The sequence below is a fragment of the Equus caballus genome, chromosome 5, assembly GCF_041296265.1.
Source record: "Equus caballus isolate H_3958 breed thoroughbred chromosome 5, TB-T2T, whole genome shotgun sequence".
NCBI lineage: Eukaryota > Metazoa > Chordata > Mammalia > Perissodactyla > Equidae > Equus > Equus caballus.
Window position 1 is genome coordinate 96,545,172 of NC_091688.1, and position 19,829 is coordinate 96,565,000.

Consider the following 19,829-nt stretch of genomic DNA (forward strand, 5'->3'; position numbering starts at 1 on the left):
TTGATGATGATAATAAACAACTATGTTACTTGTTTATGTATTTACTATGTTATACTTTTTATTATTACTTTAGTGTGTACTCTTTCTACTTATGTTTACTATGAAAGAGTATGTCATGATGCACCAGCAGCAGCCTCATGCTTCTCATTTACTGCATCTCTTGATTGCATCATTCTCTCTGCTTGATTTAATTTCATGTTGTTTTGTTCATCATGATCCCTAAGCATACAAAATCCACTGCTAATGTTGCCAGTAAGAGGCCACGTCTAGAAACAAAATTAAAAGTGATTAAGGATTATTAAGGTGAAAAATCAATGGTGATTATTGCACCAGTCAGGCATGTCCCCTTCTGCCATAGCTATGATCTTGAAGAACAAGCACAAAGTGACAGAAGCTGTTAAAGGATCTGCTTCATTGAAGGCAACAAGACTAACAAAAATTCGAGAACAGCCTATCTCAGACATGGAGAAACTTCTAATGACCTGCATTGTTGAACAGACAAAAGTGTATCCCTCTCAGCACTACGACAATCACAGCCAAAGCAAAAAGTGTATGATGTTGAAAGAAAAGGCTGGACCTGACCATGATCTTGAATTTCCTGCTAGCTCTGGGGAGTTTAAACAATTCAAGAATCATTATTCATTACTATTATAAAAGTGAGTGGTGAGTCTGTGAGTGCTTGTGTGAAGGTAGCTGAAGAATTTTTGGAAACTTTAGTAAGCTGGCTGTGGAAGAAAATTACTTGCCAGAGCAAATATTCAGTATGGGTGAAATCTCCCCATCCTGGAAATGGATGCCTGAAAAGACTTTCATCCATATGGAAATCAAGTCAATGCCAGGTTTCAAGGCTCTTAAGAACAGGGTAGGGGCCGGCCCCACGGTGGAGTGATTAAGTTCGCACACTCCACTTCCACAGCCCAGGGTTTCACTGGTTCAGATCGTAGGTAGGGACATGGCACTGCTCATCAAGCCATGCTGAGGTGGCATCCCACATGCCACAACTAGAAGGACCCACAACTAAAAATACACAACTATGTACCAGGGGGCTTTGAGAGAAAAAGGAAAAAATAAAATCTTTAAAAAAAAAATTTAAGAACAGGTTAACAGTCTTGCTTAGGGGCAAGATTGCAGGATACAAATTGAAACCCTTTGTGATCTGGCACGGTGAGAACTCCAGGGACTTCAATCATATCAATAAACACACACTACCAGTGTACTACAGAAGCAATAAGAAGCTATGGATGACCCAGCTCCTCTTCCAAGATGCCATCTGAATTGCTATGCCAGTGAAATGGAGAAACACTGTTTGGAGAACAACATACCTGTCAAGATTTTGCTTACTGTTGATAAAGCTCCTGGACATCCTCCTTTTATTGGCGGTCTTCATCCCAATATCAAAGCAGTGTTTCTCCCTCCAAACACCACCTCTTTGATCCAACCAATGGATCAAGGAGTGATAGCAGTTTTTAATACCTACTACCAGAGGAGGACCTATGCCTAGGCTATTGCTACAACGAAGGAAGACACTGATGTAATTCTGAAAGGATTATGACATCTATGACTGCATCAAGAACCTTGCTTGGGCTTGAGGCGATGTCACCAAGGAGGGTATGGATGGCATCTGGGAGAAGACACTCAAGAGGTTCACTCATGACTTCAAAGGATTTGCCAAGGATGAGGAGGTTGCAAAACTCAACAAAGTTGTTGTTGCGATGGCAGACACCTTTAACAAGGGTGTGGATGAGGACGACATTGAGGAGCTTCTAGAGGTGGTTCCTGAGGAACTGGCTGATGAGGAGTTGATGGCACTGGAACAGGAACACTTAGCTGAAGAAGAGACAAGAGAAAAGGAAACTGCAGAAGAAAAAGAAGAAGAACCCCCAAAAACATTCACAGTCAAGAGTTGAGCAGAAAAGCTTCTGCAGACTTCAACAAGCTCCTTAAAAAATTTGAAAACATAGACTCAAACACCAAAAGGTTTTCATTAATAGAGAGGAATTTTCATGGTGCATTATCCGCTTACAAACAAATCTATGATGAAAAAAAGAAACAAACAAAGCAAATCACCATGGGCATATTTCTAAAAAGAGTGAAACCTCCTCAAGAAGAGCCTCAGGCAGGTCCTTCAGGAGGTGTTCCAGAAGAAGGCACTGTTATCATAGGAGGCGACAGCTCCATGCATGCTATTGTCCCTGAAGACCTTCCAGTGGGACAAGATGTGGAGGTGGAAGACAGTGATATTGATGATCCTGACCCTGCCTAGGCCTAAGCTAATGTGTGTGTGTCTTAGTTTTCAACAAAAATGTTTAAAAAATTTTAAAAATAGAAAAAAACATATAAAATTAAAAGATAAGGAAAAATTATTTTTGTACAGCTGTAAAAAGTGTTTTAAGCTAAGCATTGTTACAAAAGAGTCAAAAAGTTTTAAACAATTTAAAAGTTTATAAAGTAAAACAGTTATAGTAAGCTAAGGCTAATTTATTATTGAAGAAAGAGAAATATTTTTTACAAAGCTAGTGTAGCCTCAGTGGACAGTGTTTATAAAGCCCAGAGTCGTGCACAGTAATGTTCCAGGCCTTCTCATTCACTCCCCACTCACTCACTGACTCACCCAGAGCAACTGCCAGTCCTGCAAGTTCCACTCATGGTAAATGTCCTATACGTGTGTACCATTTTTTAACTTTTATACTATATTTTTGCTGCACCTTTTCTAAGTTTAGATCCTCAAATACTTATCATTGTGTTACAACTGCCTACAATATTCAGTACAGTAACGTGCTGTACAGGTTTGTAGCCTGGGAGCAATAGGCTACACCATATAGCCTAGTTGTGTAGTAGGCTCTACCATCTAGGTTTGTGAAAGTTCACTCCAGGATGTTCACACAATGACGGAATCATCTAACGACACATTTCTTAGAATGTACCCTGGTCGTTAAGTGACGCATGACTGTATTGAGATACTCAACACTTTCAGCTTAATTTTTTCACTTGATATTTCCTTCTCCCTCCTCAAATGAAGGCAATTTGCCATCTTAAAGAAGGATGGAGTCATAAAAAGGCCTGTAAGCTCTACAAACAAAGAATACTCAATAAAACCTCCAAATAAAAATGGTACTGAGAGGATAATGCCAGGAAACCAGTCAGAAAAGATTAGGCCTCCGTAGATATCTCACAGAAGTCATAATGCATCTAGTTTTGATTTAAAGGCCTTGCCAAGAGAGACACTTTCTAGTTGTTTTAGTTTTTCCCCAAAGATCTCACAGAGCATTCTAAAGAATAACATTCAGTTCTAAAAGCTAGGTGCTGAAAATTAAGCAAATTTTAAAACTCGTGTCATAAAAATGGACACCAAATACGTATACTTGTGTAAAGCTATTACAATTACTCCCTCGTTTTATCATTCCACTACTTTATTTCCTAGACATATTTGAAATACTGATTTTAATAACCTTTTTTAGAATAAGAATAGACCTTTCAAAATGTGCTGATAAGTATTCTCTGTTAGAGATAAGGTATCTGAGGCCCATGGAATTTAAGTAGACTCCTCAATTAATGGCAGAGCCCAGATGAGCACCCATGTCCGTAGTCTGATAGTCAAAGTTTCTTTCAGTGTATTAAGAGGCAAAGTTCTTGAAAGGGGAAAACAGTCCTGATATGAACGTAAATTTTGAACCGAGGATAAATCTGTAAATTAGCTAAATATTTATCCTAAATACTCTGCGTCTTATACTGGTAGTGACTGAGTTACCTGCAAGTGGCAAGATTGCAAATATCCCACTATACGCAATAATGAAGACTGAGGAGCAAAATTGAGTTCAGTTACGAAAAAGTAAAATTACATTTATGAATTCTTGAGTTGTGACTGTAAATTTTAAACCCCTTACACTTATAATTATTTCTTTGTTGTAATATCTCTAGTCTCTACTCAGAATAAGCCTCAGAAGGACAGGAATCCTCTGCTGTTCACTGTTATAGTCCTTGCTCCTATCACATGATTTGTGACCTAATAGAAGCTTAGTAAGAATTAATACATGAATGAATGAATGAATAGAAATACCTGCTAATTGGCAGTCACAGGGATCATCACGATAAAGTTCTATCATCAATCAGTAAGCAATTTTAACAAGTATTAATCTCTTGTTCACAATCACAAACATTTTATTTTCTCCAAATTAATCTTAGTTCTGAACTCCCTAGCTATTAGGCTATCAGAAATGTCATCCCGATCATTACCAGCGTCCTCTCTCCCTTACAGTGTCACACTAGTATTCAGGAGGCTTATTTTCTGTCCTGAAAGCAAGAGCAGGATCTCTAGTCTCTGACCCTCATCATGGCCACTGCCTTCCTCATAGTCCAAGCTCACAGTGGTCCCTTGAAATCTGTCAGCTCTTTGCTGCCTTCATACCTCACTGTGAGCATGGGAGTCTTAGGTGGACTGTGAGTGCATCTCCCTACATGCATTGTGCAGCCATTTCTCTCTGGATGCTGTCATTATGATGAAACTAAATGAACTACTGGTCCTTTGACAAGGATCCTCAAGAGTCTCCTCAGAGGCATGAGTTATAGAGGACGAAGTGTAAGTGGATGAAAGCATTCAGGCTGGTACCTCGGAGGGATTTACAATGAGATGGGTCCGGGCTACTTTCCCAAGATGCCTCAGTACTAATTACCACAATACTTCTCAATTGAGGCCAAAATATCCAGCACTTTTGCAATAAAGACAAAAGTACATAAAGACTATAAATCCTCCCACAGCAGCCAGATTACATCTTAGAGCAATTTTCCAGAGATAATAAGTACATTTTGCAAAACTATTGTACTATCTCTTCACAGAAAAGAAAATCTATCCTGTATAAGCTGCTCCAGCATGTGAAGGGACATGCCACCAACCATGCATGTCACAGTGGCCAGGATGGCTCGTTCAAGGTCTTCATTTTTAGTGCTGCTAAAGTAGCAGGGCCTATGATTTAGCAGGTGTCAGTGAATACAGACCCCACGTCCTACTGGGTTGGGAACAAAGCTATCAAGTATATCAATTAGTGGAGTTCACTCCAGATGCCATGTACATTACTAGCCAACAGGATCCCACTGAGTCTTAATTTAATTACTTGAAAAATATGATATTTATCACTCTAACGGTAGCTTAAATGGAATGGTTTATTACTTTTATTATTAAAAATATTATGAAAGTAAAACAATACTACCAGCTTCCATAAGTATCTCACATAGATTCTCCTTTACAGTTGTTAACTATGGTAAATATAATTGACAGGCTTTAATTTCCTCCATCTTCACCAGTAACTAAATCATACCAGAATGTTTTTAATAAGAATCAAAGGGGAATCCGAAGAATCTCCTTTCAGAGGAGGAGTTTTCCTCAGGTTTCTTATTCTAGATTAATCTTCATGAGACTAAACATCCCCATAGAAAGAGAAAAACTCAGTTGCTTCTCCATCTAAAACTGACTATGTTTTTTCCCCTGTTATGCATTTATTTGGCTCATACATTTACTCTAGAAGCTGCTCTTTTTTTTTTTTTTTTTTTTTGGAGGAAGATTAGCCCTCAGCTAACTACTGCCAGTCCTCCTCTTTTTGCTGAGGAAGCCTGGCTCTGAGCTAACATCCGTGCCCATCTTCCTCTAGTTTATACGTGGGACGCCTACCACAGCATGGCTGCCAAGCAGTGCCATGTCCACACCCGGGATCCGAACCAGCGAACCCCGGGCCGCCGAGAAGCAGAACGTGCAAACTTAACCGCTGCGCCACCAGGCTGGCCCCCTAGAAGCTGCTCTTTGAATATGAAAACTGGACTTAAAAAAATAGATCTTAGTCTGAGGGAGAGTTAACACAACCTCCCTCTATTTTCCTAGTCTCCAGTCTCAGTACAGTGTTTTAAATGTATTCCAAAACGGATCACACTAATCTTTGTAAAAACATTACCACCTATTTTTAAACGAACTAATAAATAAGTGAATAAATGAGGAGTTCCCCATGGGCAACATCCATCAGAAAGCAGCGAGTGTGGGCAGTTTTGAGGGGCTGGGACTGAGGGAGCAGAAAGGTTTGGATAGGAATGTCTCGTAAAATAACATTAATTACTACTCTACAGTATTACCATCATCACATAAAGGACTGTGTACTGGGTCACTTGCTTATCACCTTTGTCATTGTAGTGTATTCTCAGCACTCAAATGTTCAAATCATGATTTCAGTGGGCAATGGACAGCAAATAGACTTCAAACTCTTGCATAGTGAACGAACCCTGAAATCACTGAATTAACTGATTTAATCTTCACCAACAGGCAGAATAAGGGTTCAAAATAAAAATAGTTATGCAAAATGAGTGGCTTTTTGAAATTTATTTTTGTATTCTGTTTGTGGCCTGAAATTTGTACTTGCTAGACTTGCACTCCTAAAACAGATTTTAACAATTACATTTACTATGATTCATCATTTAGGAGAAAAAAAGGGGAAACCACGTTTTCTTTTATATTCTTGGCCAGAGTCTCCTGAATTGTCCAGTTTTCATTATTTATGGGTTCCCTGACACTATTTCTACAGCAAAGGGATATTTTAAAACTACCTCCAGCTAAACAACTAGGAGTCATATAAACAGTGGAAAGTGTTCCCACCTCAACCTACCCTGCTCTGACTATTACTACTTTGCAGACACAGAGAATTGGCAATTTCAACTTGATATGCATTTCCTCTGTATAAGGAGAGAAAAGAAATTTTATTTACAAGAGTCTTAATTTCACATATAAAATTAATACCTATATTGTATTATTCAGAGTCAAGAGCTTTAAGAGCATGTGTATTTTCTGAATCTCTCTGCATTTTTTCAAAATCCTACTATAAGGGGTCGGTTTTTATCTCAATATATTTTGAAAACAAGAATGTTAAATGAAATTGGAACACTAGATAAATATGCAATCCTCTGTAAAGCTTTTTTTCCAGAGGATTTAATCAGTACTTATAACAATCAAGCAGCAATTCCAAAGGCTGAGATTTGTTTTAAGTTTCTATCAAATCAAGACTTGCTAAAGATGTTACTTATTTAGCTATGTTCACAAAGGAACTCAAGGGGATAGGAGCAAAAGAGAGAAGAGATAGACGATTTAACAAGGGCACTTGACTGAAAGCAATCACCAATCGCAGGTAACCGTTATGTTTAAAAGACATAAAGAGAGAGAGAATAACATTGTACTTCCCCAACACAAACCTTCCCCAAACCTACCTGTACATGGACCTCTTGCCCCAATATCCGGGATATTCCTGCAACATACTGATGTTGTAACTCTCTGTGAAATGCTCCCTACACTTACTGCCCCCCAACTCTGGCTTTCTTCTCAAGCATAGATAAATCTTAGTAATCTCTTAAGGCCTAACCCAAAGCATACACCCACATTTCACAGGGCTTCTGGCCCTCATTGACTTCTCCCCACCGAAAAACCCAAAACACCCCTATAGGTCTCATGGCCAGAGCAGTAACACCTTTTTGATCCTCTAATCTGTCACCTATTTCTCACCCATCCAAGGGACCTTGATGTCCTCTGAAGGTTGAGAATGTGACTAATTTAATTTCCTTATTCCCAAAAGAGCCCAGCCCCTTGTTGGTACTTAATAAACTGTTGAATTGGAGTAACTCTGAAAGCTCCCAGTGTATAAAAATTAAATTCCTTGACTATGCCAAGAAAGTATCTTGCAATCTTCCACAGAGAAGAATTCACCAGAAGGATGACCCCAGTTTAAGTTGTTGACTATGGGTATCAGCTTTATATAGTAGCTAACTTGAAGAGATACCACTAGATACCAATTAGAACTTTTGTTTATGGCTTTTGAATTCTGATTTCCAATGTTTTTCATTATGAGAAGTAAAAGAAAATTGAATTTCACCATTCCTGAAGCCCTCTATTTCAGAGATTATGTTGTAAATAAAATGGTAAGTTGATGAGCAAAGGGAAGTGAATCAGAAACATATGGATGATATTTCCCTCAAATCAGACATGATTTAAAAGTCTAAGACAAAGGTGATTGGCAAAAAATCATGATCCTGAGTATAATGCTTTCCAGAAACTTGTAGAAGATATCTTGATAGTACAAAATTATTTAGATTCATCCATCCCTGACAAAGGGTGCATAAATATAGCCCATGATATCTTTCTTCTTTATTAGCCTTCAAGATATGTTTCTCTTTGAGTAAACGCATATCCTCCCTTCTAACTTAATCTCTCCAATTCTTTCCCAATTGTACATTTCTTGTGCTTAGCATCATGACATCTTGGTAACCAGTTTCACAGAACAAAGAAATAAAAGTTTTTAAAAGCCAGAGATTTATTTTTCCCGCTTTATAATTTTATTTCAATTGGAGTTCTGCACCAAAAAAAAAAAAAACCATGCATGAAGATCAAGTCAACATACCTGACCTTATTCTGACTCCAGCCTCCAGGTAAAAAAACTTACTTGTTCTCTAACATTTTTTAAATATTAAATACAAGTAAAAACAAGTATTTATGTTCACCAAAAGTTATGTTAACAATTATTCTCATCTTGGTGAAAGTTGAAACACTTTTGGTGCAAACATGTTAATGAAACAAAAAAAATAATGCTAGACCTATAATGATGGTGATGATGACGTGGGATGTCAAAGACCAGGTTTTGTATGCAAATTCCTCCATATACTATAGCTGTGTAACCCTAGGTTACTTAATTAAATTGAATCCCAGTTTCTTCATCTTTAAAGTGTTATGAAGATTAAATGAAATAATGTATGTGAAGCTCCTAATAAAGAATGATTGATAAATGTAAGTTTCAGTGAGAGATTGCTTGTAGTCATATGTCACAATTATCATGTTTACCCAAGAAGGAGTTTATTTTTATCATATAACAAGAAGACTGGAGGCACCAAGTCCAGGGCTGATACAGCGCTTAAGGAAGTCTCCTTGCTGGACCCAGGCTCCTTGTGAATCTCAGGTCTACCCACCTTAGCAAGTGGCTTCATCGTTATGGTCACAAGAGGGCTGCTCTACCTCTAGATATCAGGTTTGAGTCATGTTAGCACATATCTTTTTCCATCCTTTCACTTTCCATCTTTCTGTGTAATGCAGGTTTCTAGTAGACAATATGTAATTGGGACGATTCTTTTGAAAACATACTTAGAATTAGGATTGCTGAATTATATAGTAAATCTATTTTTAGTTTTTTGAGGAATTTCCATACTGTTTTCCATAGTGATTGCACCAATTTACATTCTCAGCAACAGTGTAAAAGGGTGGCAACTTCTCCACGTGCTCACCAACACTTTCCTTTTGTTTTTTGATAATAATCCTTCCAGCAGATGTGAGGAATATCTCATTGTGGTTTTGATTTCATTTCCCTGATGATCAGTGTTGTTGAGCATCTTTTCATATACCTGTTGGCCATTTGTATGTCTTCTATAGAAAAATGTCTATTCAATTCTTTTGCCCATTTTTTTAATCAGGTTATTTGTGGGGGGTTTTGATGGAATGGGTTGTGTTCAGGGGTTTTTTTGCTATTGAGTTGTAGGAGTTCCTTGAATACTTTGGATATTAACCCCTTATCGCATACATGGTTTGCAAATATTTTCTCGCACTCCATTGGTTGCCTTTTCACTTTGTTGATTCTTTCCTTTGCTGTGCAGAAGCATTTTAGTTTGAGGTAATCCCACTTATTTTTGCTTTGTTTACTTGTATTTTTGATGTCACATTCAAGAAATCATTGCCAAGACCAATGTCATGAAGCTTGTCTCTTATGTTTTCTTCTAGGAGCTTTATACCTTCTGGTCTTTAAATCTTCATTCCATTCTCAGTTATGCATGTTGTAAAATAGGGTCCAATTTCATTCCTTTAGGTGTGGAGATCCAGTTTTCCCAGGACCATTTGTTGAAGAGACTGTCCTTTCCCCATTGTATATTCTTTTTTTTTTTTTAAAGATTGGCACCAGAGCTAACAACTGTTGCCCACCTTTTTCTTTTTTTTTTTCTTCTTCATCTCCCCAAAGCCCCCCAGTACATGGTTGTATATTCTAGTTGTGAGTGCCTCTGATTGTGCTATGTAGGACACCCACCTCAGCATGGCCTGATGAACGGTGCCATGTCTGTGCCCAGGATCCAAACCGGCAAAACCCTGGGCAGCCAAAGTGGAGAGCATGAACTTAACCACTCGGCCATGGGGCCAGTCCCTCCCCATTGCATATTCTTAACACCTTTGTAGAAGATCAGTTGACTATATATGGATGGATTTATTTCTGGGCAATGTTTTGTAGTTGTCAGTGTACAAGTCTTTTACCTCCTTGGTTAAGTTTATTTCTAAGTGGGGTTTTTGTGGGGTTTTTTGATGTTATTGTAAATGGATTGTTTTATTTTTTTTGTGAGGAAGATTGTCCCTGAGCTAACATTTGTGCCCATCTTCCTCTAGTTTGTACATGGGACACTGCCACAGCATGGCTTGATGAGCAGTGTGTGGGTCCGTGCCTGGAATCTGAACCCACGAACCCTGGGGTGCCAAAGTGGAGCAGGCAAATCTAACCACTATGCCACTGGGCCAGCCCCAATGGATTATTTTCTTAATTTCCTTTTTGGATAGCTCATTACTGGTGTATACAAATGAAACTGATTTTTGTATGTTGATTTTGTACCCTGCAACTTTACTGAATTTGTTTACTTGTCAACACCTTTTCTTGTGGAGTCTTTAGTGTTTTCTACATATGAAGATCATATTACATGCAAACAAATAATTGTACTTCTTCCTTTTTGATTTGGATGCCTTTTATATGTTTTTCTTGCCTAATTGCTCTGGCTACAACTTCCAGTACTATATTGAATTGAAGTGGTAGATAGGGCATCCTTGTCTTTCTGATTTTAGAGGAAAAGTTTTCAGTTTTTCATCGAGTGTGTTGTTAGCTATGGGCTTTCTGTATATGACTCTTATAATGTTGAGGCAAATTTCTTCTATAACTAGATTGTCAGGAGTTTTTATCATGGAAGGGTGTTGAATTTTGTTAAATGATTTTTCTGCATCTATTGAGATGATCATGAGATTTTTATCCTTCATTCTATTAATGTGGTATACGAAATTAACTGATTTTCATGTGTTGAACCAAACTTTCATTACAAGGATAAATCCCACTTTATCATGGTGCACAATTCTTTTAAAGTGCTGTTGAATTCCATTTTCTAGTATTTTGTTGAGAATTTTTTCATCTATATTCATCAAGGATATTGGCCTGTAGTTTTCTTTTTTTGTAGTGTCTTTATCCAGCTTTGGGATCAGGATAATGCTGGCCTTATAAAATGAGTTTGGAAGTGTACTTTCTTCAGTCTTTTGCAAGAGTTTAAGAAGAATTAATGTTAATCCTTTAAATGTTTAGTAGAATTTACCAGTGAAATTATCTTGTCCTGGTCTTTTCTTTGTTGGGAGGTTTTTGGTCACTGATTCATTCTCCTATTCATTATTAGTCAGTTCAGGTTTTCTATTTCTTCACAATTCATACAACCTTAGTAGGTTGTATGTTTCTAGGAACTTATTCATTTCTTTTAGGTTATCCAATTTATCAGCATATAATTGTACATAATAGTCTTTGATGATCTTTTTTATGTGACATCAATTATAATGTCTCCTTTTTCATTTCTGACTTTATGTGAGTCTTCTTTCTTTTTTTCTTAGTATTGCTTAGAGTGTGTCAATTTTGTTTATCTTTTAAAACAATTAACTTAGTTTTCTTGATTTTTTTCTATTTTTCCATTCTCTATTTCACTTATTTCCATTCTAATCTTTATTATTTCCTTCCTTCTGCTAACTTTGTGCTTAGTTTGTTCTTCTTTTTCTGGTTCCTTGTGGTGTAAAGTTATATTGTTTATTTGAGGTCTTTCTTCTTTTTAAAGTAGGCATTTATCACTATAAAATTCCCTCTTAGTACTGTTTTTGCTGCATTCTATAAGTTTTCACATGTTGTGCTTTTATTGTCATTTGTCTTGAGATATTTTCTAATTTCTCTTTTGATTTCTTCTTTGATCCAATGGAAAACTCAAGAGTGTGTCATTTAATTTTCACATATTTGTGAATTTTCCAGTTTTCCCTCTTTTATTGATTTCAGAAATCAATTTCCCTCTTTTATTGATTTCATTGTGGTCAGAAAAGATACTTGGTATAATTTCAATCTTCTTGAATTTATTAGGACTTGTTTTGTGACCTATCCTGGGATATGTTCTGTATGCACTTGAAAAGAATGTGTATTCTGCTGTTGGTTGGAATGTTCATTTGGTTTATAGTGTTGCTCAAGTCCACTGTTTCCATATTGATTTTCTGTCTGGATGTTCTACCCACTATTAAAGTGGGATATTGAAGTCTCCTACTATTATTGTATTGCTGTCACTTCTCCCTTCAGATCTGTCGATATTTGTTTTTTTAGGTGATCCGATGTTGGATGCATAAATGTTTATGATTGCCATATCTTCCTGATGAATTGACCTTTTTATCATTATATAATGACCTTTTTTTTGGACAATTTTTGGCTTGAAATCTATTTTGTCTAATATAAATGTAAACAACCTTTGCTTTCTTTTGGTTACCATTTGCATTTCCATCTTTTCACTTTCAGCCTATGTGCATCCTTAAATCTAAAGTGAGTTTCTTATAGACAGCGTATAATTGGATCTTGTTTCTTTATCCAACACCCACTCTATTGTTTTTTTATTGAGGTGTATTTGTATCCCCCTCAAAATTCATATGCTGAAATCCTAGCCCCCAAAGGTATTAGTAGGTGGGGACTTCAGGAAGTGATTATGTCATAAGGGTGAAGCCCTCATGTATGAGATAAGTGCTCTTACAAAAGACATCCTACAGAACTCCTTAGCCCCTTCCACATGTGATGATACAACGAGAAGTGTGAGACCTGGCAAAGAACCCTCACCTGAACATACTGACCCCCTGATCTTGGACTTCTAGCCTCTAGAACTCTGAGAAATAGATTTCTTTGTTTATAAGCTGCCCAGTTTGTGGCATTTTGTCATAGCAGCCCAAAAGGACTAAGACGGCTTCTTTAAGATGATTATTTTGAATTCTTTGTCAGCAAATTCATATCTCTCCATTTCTTTAGGATCAGTTACTAGAAATTTATTTTATTCCTTTGATTGTGTCATGTTTTCCTGATTCTTCGTGTTCCTGTAGCTTTACATGTGTGTCTGCACATATGAGGAAACAGCCACCTCTCCCAGACTTTACGGACTGTCTTTGACTGGGAAAGACCTTCACTGATCAGCCTGGCTAGATTCTGGGCCTTTGTACCAGCTGCCCCAGGTGTCCAGTCCGGTTTTTATTTCAGGAGCCCATGATCTCTTGCTCCCTCTAGTGTCTGACTATGCTGGTTCCTTTGGCATTTGGTGGGAGGTGAGACAGAACCTGGCCTCTCAGGGAGGCTCTGAATCCAGCCAGAACCACTGGAGACGCTGAAGAGATAAAACATCCGAGATGTTGGGGACAGGTTCTCCTTCTCCACTGAAACCCCAGAAATGTTTCAGACATATTCCACTCCTCTCCATCCCTTCTGGGGGTGAAGACTCAGTTCTGTGCCTTTTCTCAGTCTTGCAGATCTGTGTTGGCTTCAGGGATCTTCCCTCCTCTTTTCCTCTGTTCCTACCTGTCCAAGGCATCCAGTCAATGCTGATTCCTTCAGCGCTCAGTGTAAGGCAAGCCAGAAACCAGGCCCATGGGGAACACAGCGAAAGGCAGGGGGGGCCAGGCACATGCTCCACTCTCCCCCACACACAACTGTACAAGTCGCAGCCTGAGCTGATCTCTCTTGGCCCTGAGCTGTGCCAGTTTGGGGAGGGGACTGATGCAGATAAAGTGAAATTGCTCTTCTAACTCATTTCAATGCAGCTGTTTTCAGTTCTATATTTGTCTGGGATACTGCAACTTCTTAACTGGATTCTGGACTTCTCATGAAGATAGTCTGGGACTGCCTATTCTGCCATCTTTCTGACCATCACTCAGAAACTAAGGTGAAATTAATTTTAGTATTACATTTTATTTAACCCAATATACTCAGAATCTTATTTCAACTTATAATCAACGTGGAAAAAGTATTAATTAGAAATTTCATATTCTTTTTCCATGCTAGGTCTTTGGATTCTAGTGTGTATTTGACATTTACAGTACATCTCAGTGTGGAATAGCCACATTTAAAGTCCTCAATAGCCATATGTAGCTACTGGCTATAGCCACTTTATAGACAGTGCAGCTCCAAATCATCTCCCTACACATTGCCATCCACACATCTCAATTCTGCTCCCAGGGGAATTCTCTTTGTCTACTGCCCTTTAGGGCTATTAGTGAGGTGAACATCAAGGAGAGTGTCTTAACTTGGAGGTTCCATTGTTTTCACAGCCCACTCATGCTTGGCTGTATGTTTGGAGGGTACACTGATAACATTAGGGGTTGAATATCACAGACCATTGCTTGCTAAGTTCACATATCTTTGGCAATAAAACTCCCTCAAAAAATAAGTTCAATTCCTTCTGTTCATTTCCTTGTAGAAGAATTACAATCCAAGGTCTTGTGCAGACATTCTCTTAGGATGTCTTGGGAGAGACCTAAGCTTAGGAGAGATGTGTGACTCCAATACAATTTCTTGCTAAGGGTACAACTTTGCTTGCATTGGCTTTGGTGACAGATATGAAAGCAGTTGGCATTTTTATCCTTGCAAAGCTCCCAGTCAATACAGATCGCAGGCTGAAGAAAAGAGTACCTCCTTTATTAAAAATGCTCTTCCTTCTACCCCTGCTTTTGATAAGGTAGCCAACCATCTGGTTTGCTCAGTAGTGAGAGTGTTCTCAGGATGTACAACTTTTGATTTTAAGACTAGAATAGTCCCAGACAAACAGGGACAAGTGTGCCACACACCAGTTTACAAATGGCCAGATCTAGGCTTGAGTTCTCGCTCTCAGGATTTTGCTTTACAAAGTTCCAGCCCCTCTATATTTTAGGATCTGTTATCTGTAGCAACTCACTTTCAGATTCTAGATGCTTTATTAGTTATGGGTTGTACTTGGCTGCATACATCAGAAACCTGACCACAGAAGCTTAACTAAAGAGAGCAATATTTTCCTCAAGTAACGAGAACTATGAAAGTAAGTAACCAAAGTCTGGCATGACAACTCCATAAAAGCTTAAGGGACTCAGGTTTCATCTAACTTTCTTCTACTCAACTTGAGCACGTAGCTTTTATCCTTATGGTCACAAAATGACTGCTCCATCTTCAGGAACTGCATATGCATTTTAGGCAGGAAGAAGGTTAAGGATAAAGTACAAAAAAAGGAGTATGCCAACTGAGATTGTGCTTAATATTATCCAAAAAGTGGCTTTCTCAGAAGCTCCATCCAGTGGAATTCCACATATATCTCATTGTCTGGGTCATATAGCTACTCCCAAGCTGCAAAGGCATCTGGGATATGAGAATTTTTCATGGTTTCATTGATGCTTCAAAGCAATAAGGCTTCTGTTAGTAAAGGAGAAGGGAGGGAGGGATATTGACTAGGTAACTAAGTGATTTATAACTGAATGCTCTCTAATATAGGTAAAATTTATTTTATTGAATTTTATTGAATAAAAGAAGAAAATATCTAAACTTTTCAAGATAAAGTAAACATAATTCTTCACAAATGAATTTGCTCAGTGATTCAATTAAGTTTATGGCTTATATGTTAAAACTTCAAAGACATGTGGGTGACCCTAAAGGAATTATACTGTGAATCAAAGAGTATTTTGCTAACTCTAGTCCTTGTTCCTTTTTGTCAGTTCTTCAGTCTTTGCATATTTAGGTATGCTCTAAAAGCCAGAGTCATAAACTCTGTCACCCAAGAGGTAACATAAATTAGTGGGAAATATTGGTATAATACACATATTTTGATTGCATATTAAAGATTGCTAAATATACTTCACATCTAGAGAGAAATGTACTTTCTTTCATTTTTCTTGAAGTACATTGACCTTTGGGTCTATTTTTTGTTTTCCCACTTTTAAGACATAATATGGAGAAATAGTTCTCTACGTGAGAAAACGGTGTGGCACGATGAGAAATGGTAACTGGCATTGGCCTAGAACTGGAAATCCAATTGCGAGTTCTTGTGTCCACGGCAAAGAGGAGAGAACTCACCCTACATAAAGGGAAGCATTTATTACCATGCAGAAGTGCAGATCCAGTGTTGCCAGATTATGTTTAGGATCCAGATATTTTATACGAAATTTTCTGAGTTTCAACTGTTGGGTCAAAAAAACTTAAATACAGTGTACAAAGTAGACATACCAGTCTGTAAGTCTGATTTGGGCTAAAGACCATTAGTTGGATACTTTTGCTCTGGGGAAAAATGCAAAAAATTTCCAAAACGCCAAGTCATTGGAAAGCAGTACATGAGCATTAGACGTCTGAACATGGGGCAGAAAGAAAATAAAACTGGTAGACCAGGTTTGGGGAGAAGAAAAATAGATATCACACATGATGTGCCCTGATATCAAAAAGGTGCAATAGGTGCTTTAATTATATTTTGCAAGGACCCTTTGTATAGACTTCAGACGTATTTTAAATTCTTTTCGAGTAATGGTAGCTATCCATGCACATCAATAAAATCAGGGCTAGCTAGAGGCATTGGCACGAATAAATGCTAATGAGAGCCAGTAAATGGTTTGTGGACAAATTACTAGGCCTTAACTTTGATCTGCAGAAGTCTTCAAGGCTATGTCTTAAATAGGAGCAAAAATGTTTGGGGGAAAAAACAGAATCACAAGCTGGATAAATAAAACTTTAAACCATATACAGGATAAACCATATACCTATTTAAAAGATAGGCTTTGGAATCGGGCAGATCTGGTTTCAAAGCCAGGACTTGCCACTTAATAGCTCTATGAAATTTGATAAGTTATTTTACTTCTTTAAGCATCAATTTTCTTGTCTGCAAAATCTGACTGATGATAGCCCTTATCTTAAGGGTTGCTGTAATGCTTGAATTAATGCTTAGAGAACATATGTAAAGTAACTGACACAGAATAAGATCTGCAATATCTAACATATAAAAAGATTCTCTGACGATATGCTCATTTTTATGTATATTTACATATGCAATATTCAAAAAAACTACCATATGCAAGGAAATTCCACTGGTTTTACCAATTCAAATTATTTTTCCTTGAAGATTTGAAATATTTATAGTATACACATTTTGTAGCCCTTAGTTTGACAGCAGGATATCGACTTAATATAAGCTTTCCCTGGCTACGCAAGCATGGTTTTTAACTAAAGAAGAAAAATATATGCCCTAAGGAGCAGCATAAACTTTACTGAGTTGTAACCAAAATCTCATTTTTGCATGGATTTAACAAGCCCAGTGTATTTTTCTTTCAAGCAAGAGGCGAGAATTTGAAAGGAAGCATTTGACAAATGTGGTGTCAAATGCCCGCTGAAGCCTGGAAATCAATCATGTTTCTCTCACTGAGCAACGCAGACAAGATAGAGCATGCTTGTGGGCACAGGTCACCCCTTGGGGCTCTTTTGAGCACAGAGGAAAAGGGTACCACATTAGTCATCACTTTTTGAAATCTTAGAAATTGCCTTTTAGTAGAAGACTATGATCCCTACACAATCCTTTACTAAGATTTTCCCAGCATCACACAGGCAGGGCCTACCTCCCTCTGTGTTGTTCACAGTTATGTTCCATTATATATGGCAAGTGCTCACCAAGCATTTGTTGTGTGAATGAAGCAAAGTCTAACCTTTTTATGTTGATAGTTCCCCTTGTAGACAAGATAAAAGATGAAATGTCCAAAACAACATTTAACGTCTGCACCAATAATTTGAGCAATTCATTTGAACTGACTCATGTCAGTTTTGAATGAAATAAGCAAAATCATGTCTTATAGTTCTTTTTCCCTCCCAACAATGAGTATATATTAGATGTTCAATAAATATCTACTAAACTAAACTTAATTTCTCTAATCTTTTCCATTTCCTTTTGGCAATAACTAGCAAAGCCAATTTTACCCTAATGTAATCTAAAGAGTACATAGCTTGCTCTTGAAAATAAAATGACGATGTAATGAATTCACAAGACAGGAAATCTACAAACCAGGAGAGCAGAGCTAATTCTGACAAAAGAGGCAGAGTACAAGTTCTGAGTTGAGAAAGAATAAAACATTCTTATCTAGATAAATACTAATTTTTCCTTAACTATGAGGCATGTTGAAGAGAAGATAATGAGCCCATCTGGTTTAATGTTGAAAATGATTGCATTAAATAAGGGTACCAGGATACACTATGTCTGCAAAACTCATTTTGGTACCTATTTTGCAGCAGTCAATGGCGACCTATTTTGAGCAATTTGAACAAGGGAATTAAGGTTTTATACAGGAGAAAATGACAGCAATTCCAGTTACATAAATGTACCTAATTCAATAAAATACAATTGTTCCCCTAGAACTCATTAGCACATCAACTAGATGAAATAAGTCTATACAAAGACAGTTCCCGTTAGTAACCTCCCTAAGAATACAAGAGATGGCATCATTCTGGATAATGCAGAAGGCTTGACTCTAAAAAGAGCAGATCTAGCTGCAAAATATTAAGGTGCAACTAAGCAAATCTGAACCCTGGAATTTAAAGCAAACATTTTTTGATTTATTAAGTACATTCCACCAATTCTTGCATGTATGTCTGAAACATTCCACAAACACTTCAACTCACATTAAGCAGGAATTTGGTTTTTTTCACGTGTACTTTCTACTTCACATCTCTGTGAGGAATGTGTAACTATTTTTGTCTTAAATGTGTATATTTACATTTATATTGAAGTTCGTCTTAAATATTTTGCTTTGAATTTGTAGTAGGACTGGCACACTTGAGAAGATGTATTAGGAAATGTGCTTCCTAAACTATGGGAATTCTAAAAGAGAAAACGTTTTCTTATGTCTCAGAATGTAAAGTAACTAATGTGATGTAACTAATAGAAAGTAAAGGAAGGAAGATGTCTGTGTGATTAGATAACACGATAACAGAGATCAAAATTCATGAAAAATTCTGAAATTCTCTTTGAATGCGTACCTTCCTTCCTCTTCTCCAGGACAGAGCAATCATGAGATAATATTTCACATGTAACACATTTTATAAATATAGCTAAAATCTTAATAAAGAAACAGCTTTTGCTTTTGTTGATTCCATTTCTGTTTCCTATTTCATTCATTTCTCCTCTTATCTTATATCCTTTCATCAATTTTCTCTAGCTTTCTGAGCTGATACTTAAATAATTTGAATTTTCAAATTGAGCTATACATGAACCTCTATAAACTTTTTTTAGCAGCTTTCATGAGTAGAACTTTCATTGTCATTTAATTCCAAATAGATTATAATTTTGATTGTGATTATCTGTTATGTAGTAGTGCTTTTTTAGTTTACAAATTAATGGAGTCTTTCTAAATAATTTTTTATTCTTGACTCCTAATTTAACGTTCTGTGTTCACAGGACACGCTCTGACCTTCACTCGGGCTTCTTTTGAGAACTAACGCCTGGCCAATGTTTATAACTACCATGTATCCTTAAAAAGAATGCATATTTTCTATTTTGAGGTGCAGATCAAGCTGTCAGTCTTGTTCAAAATCGCTACTTTATTTTTGAATATAGTTGGTCTATCAATTTCTGATAAAGGTTTGTTAAAAATCTCCCAGCATGTTTGTGGATTTGTCAAATTTATCTTATAATTGTGTCAGTTTGGGTTTTACACATTTGAGACAATATTTGCTGCATAGAAGTTCATAATTTTTTTATCT

At 37.2% G+C, this 19,829-nt stretch overlaps 1 long non-coding RNA gene across 1 annotated transcript in view; it reads right to left on the reverse strand.

Moving 5' to 3' along the window:
* LOC138924341 (uncharacterized) overlaps positions 1-19,829 on the reverse strand; it is a 75,231-nt gene that overhangs the window by 48,003 nt on the left and 7,399 nt on the right. The window lies entirely within an intron of this gene.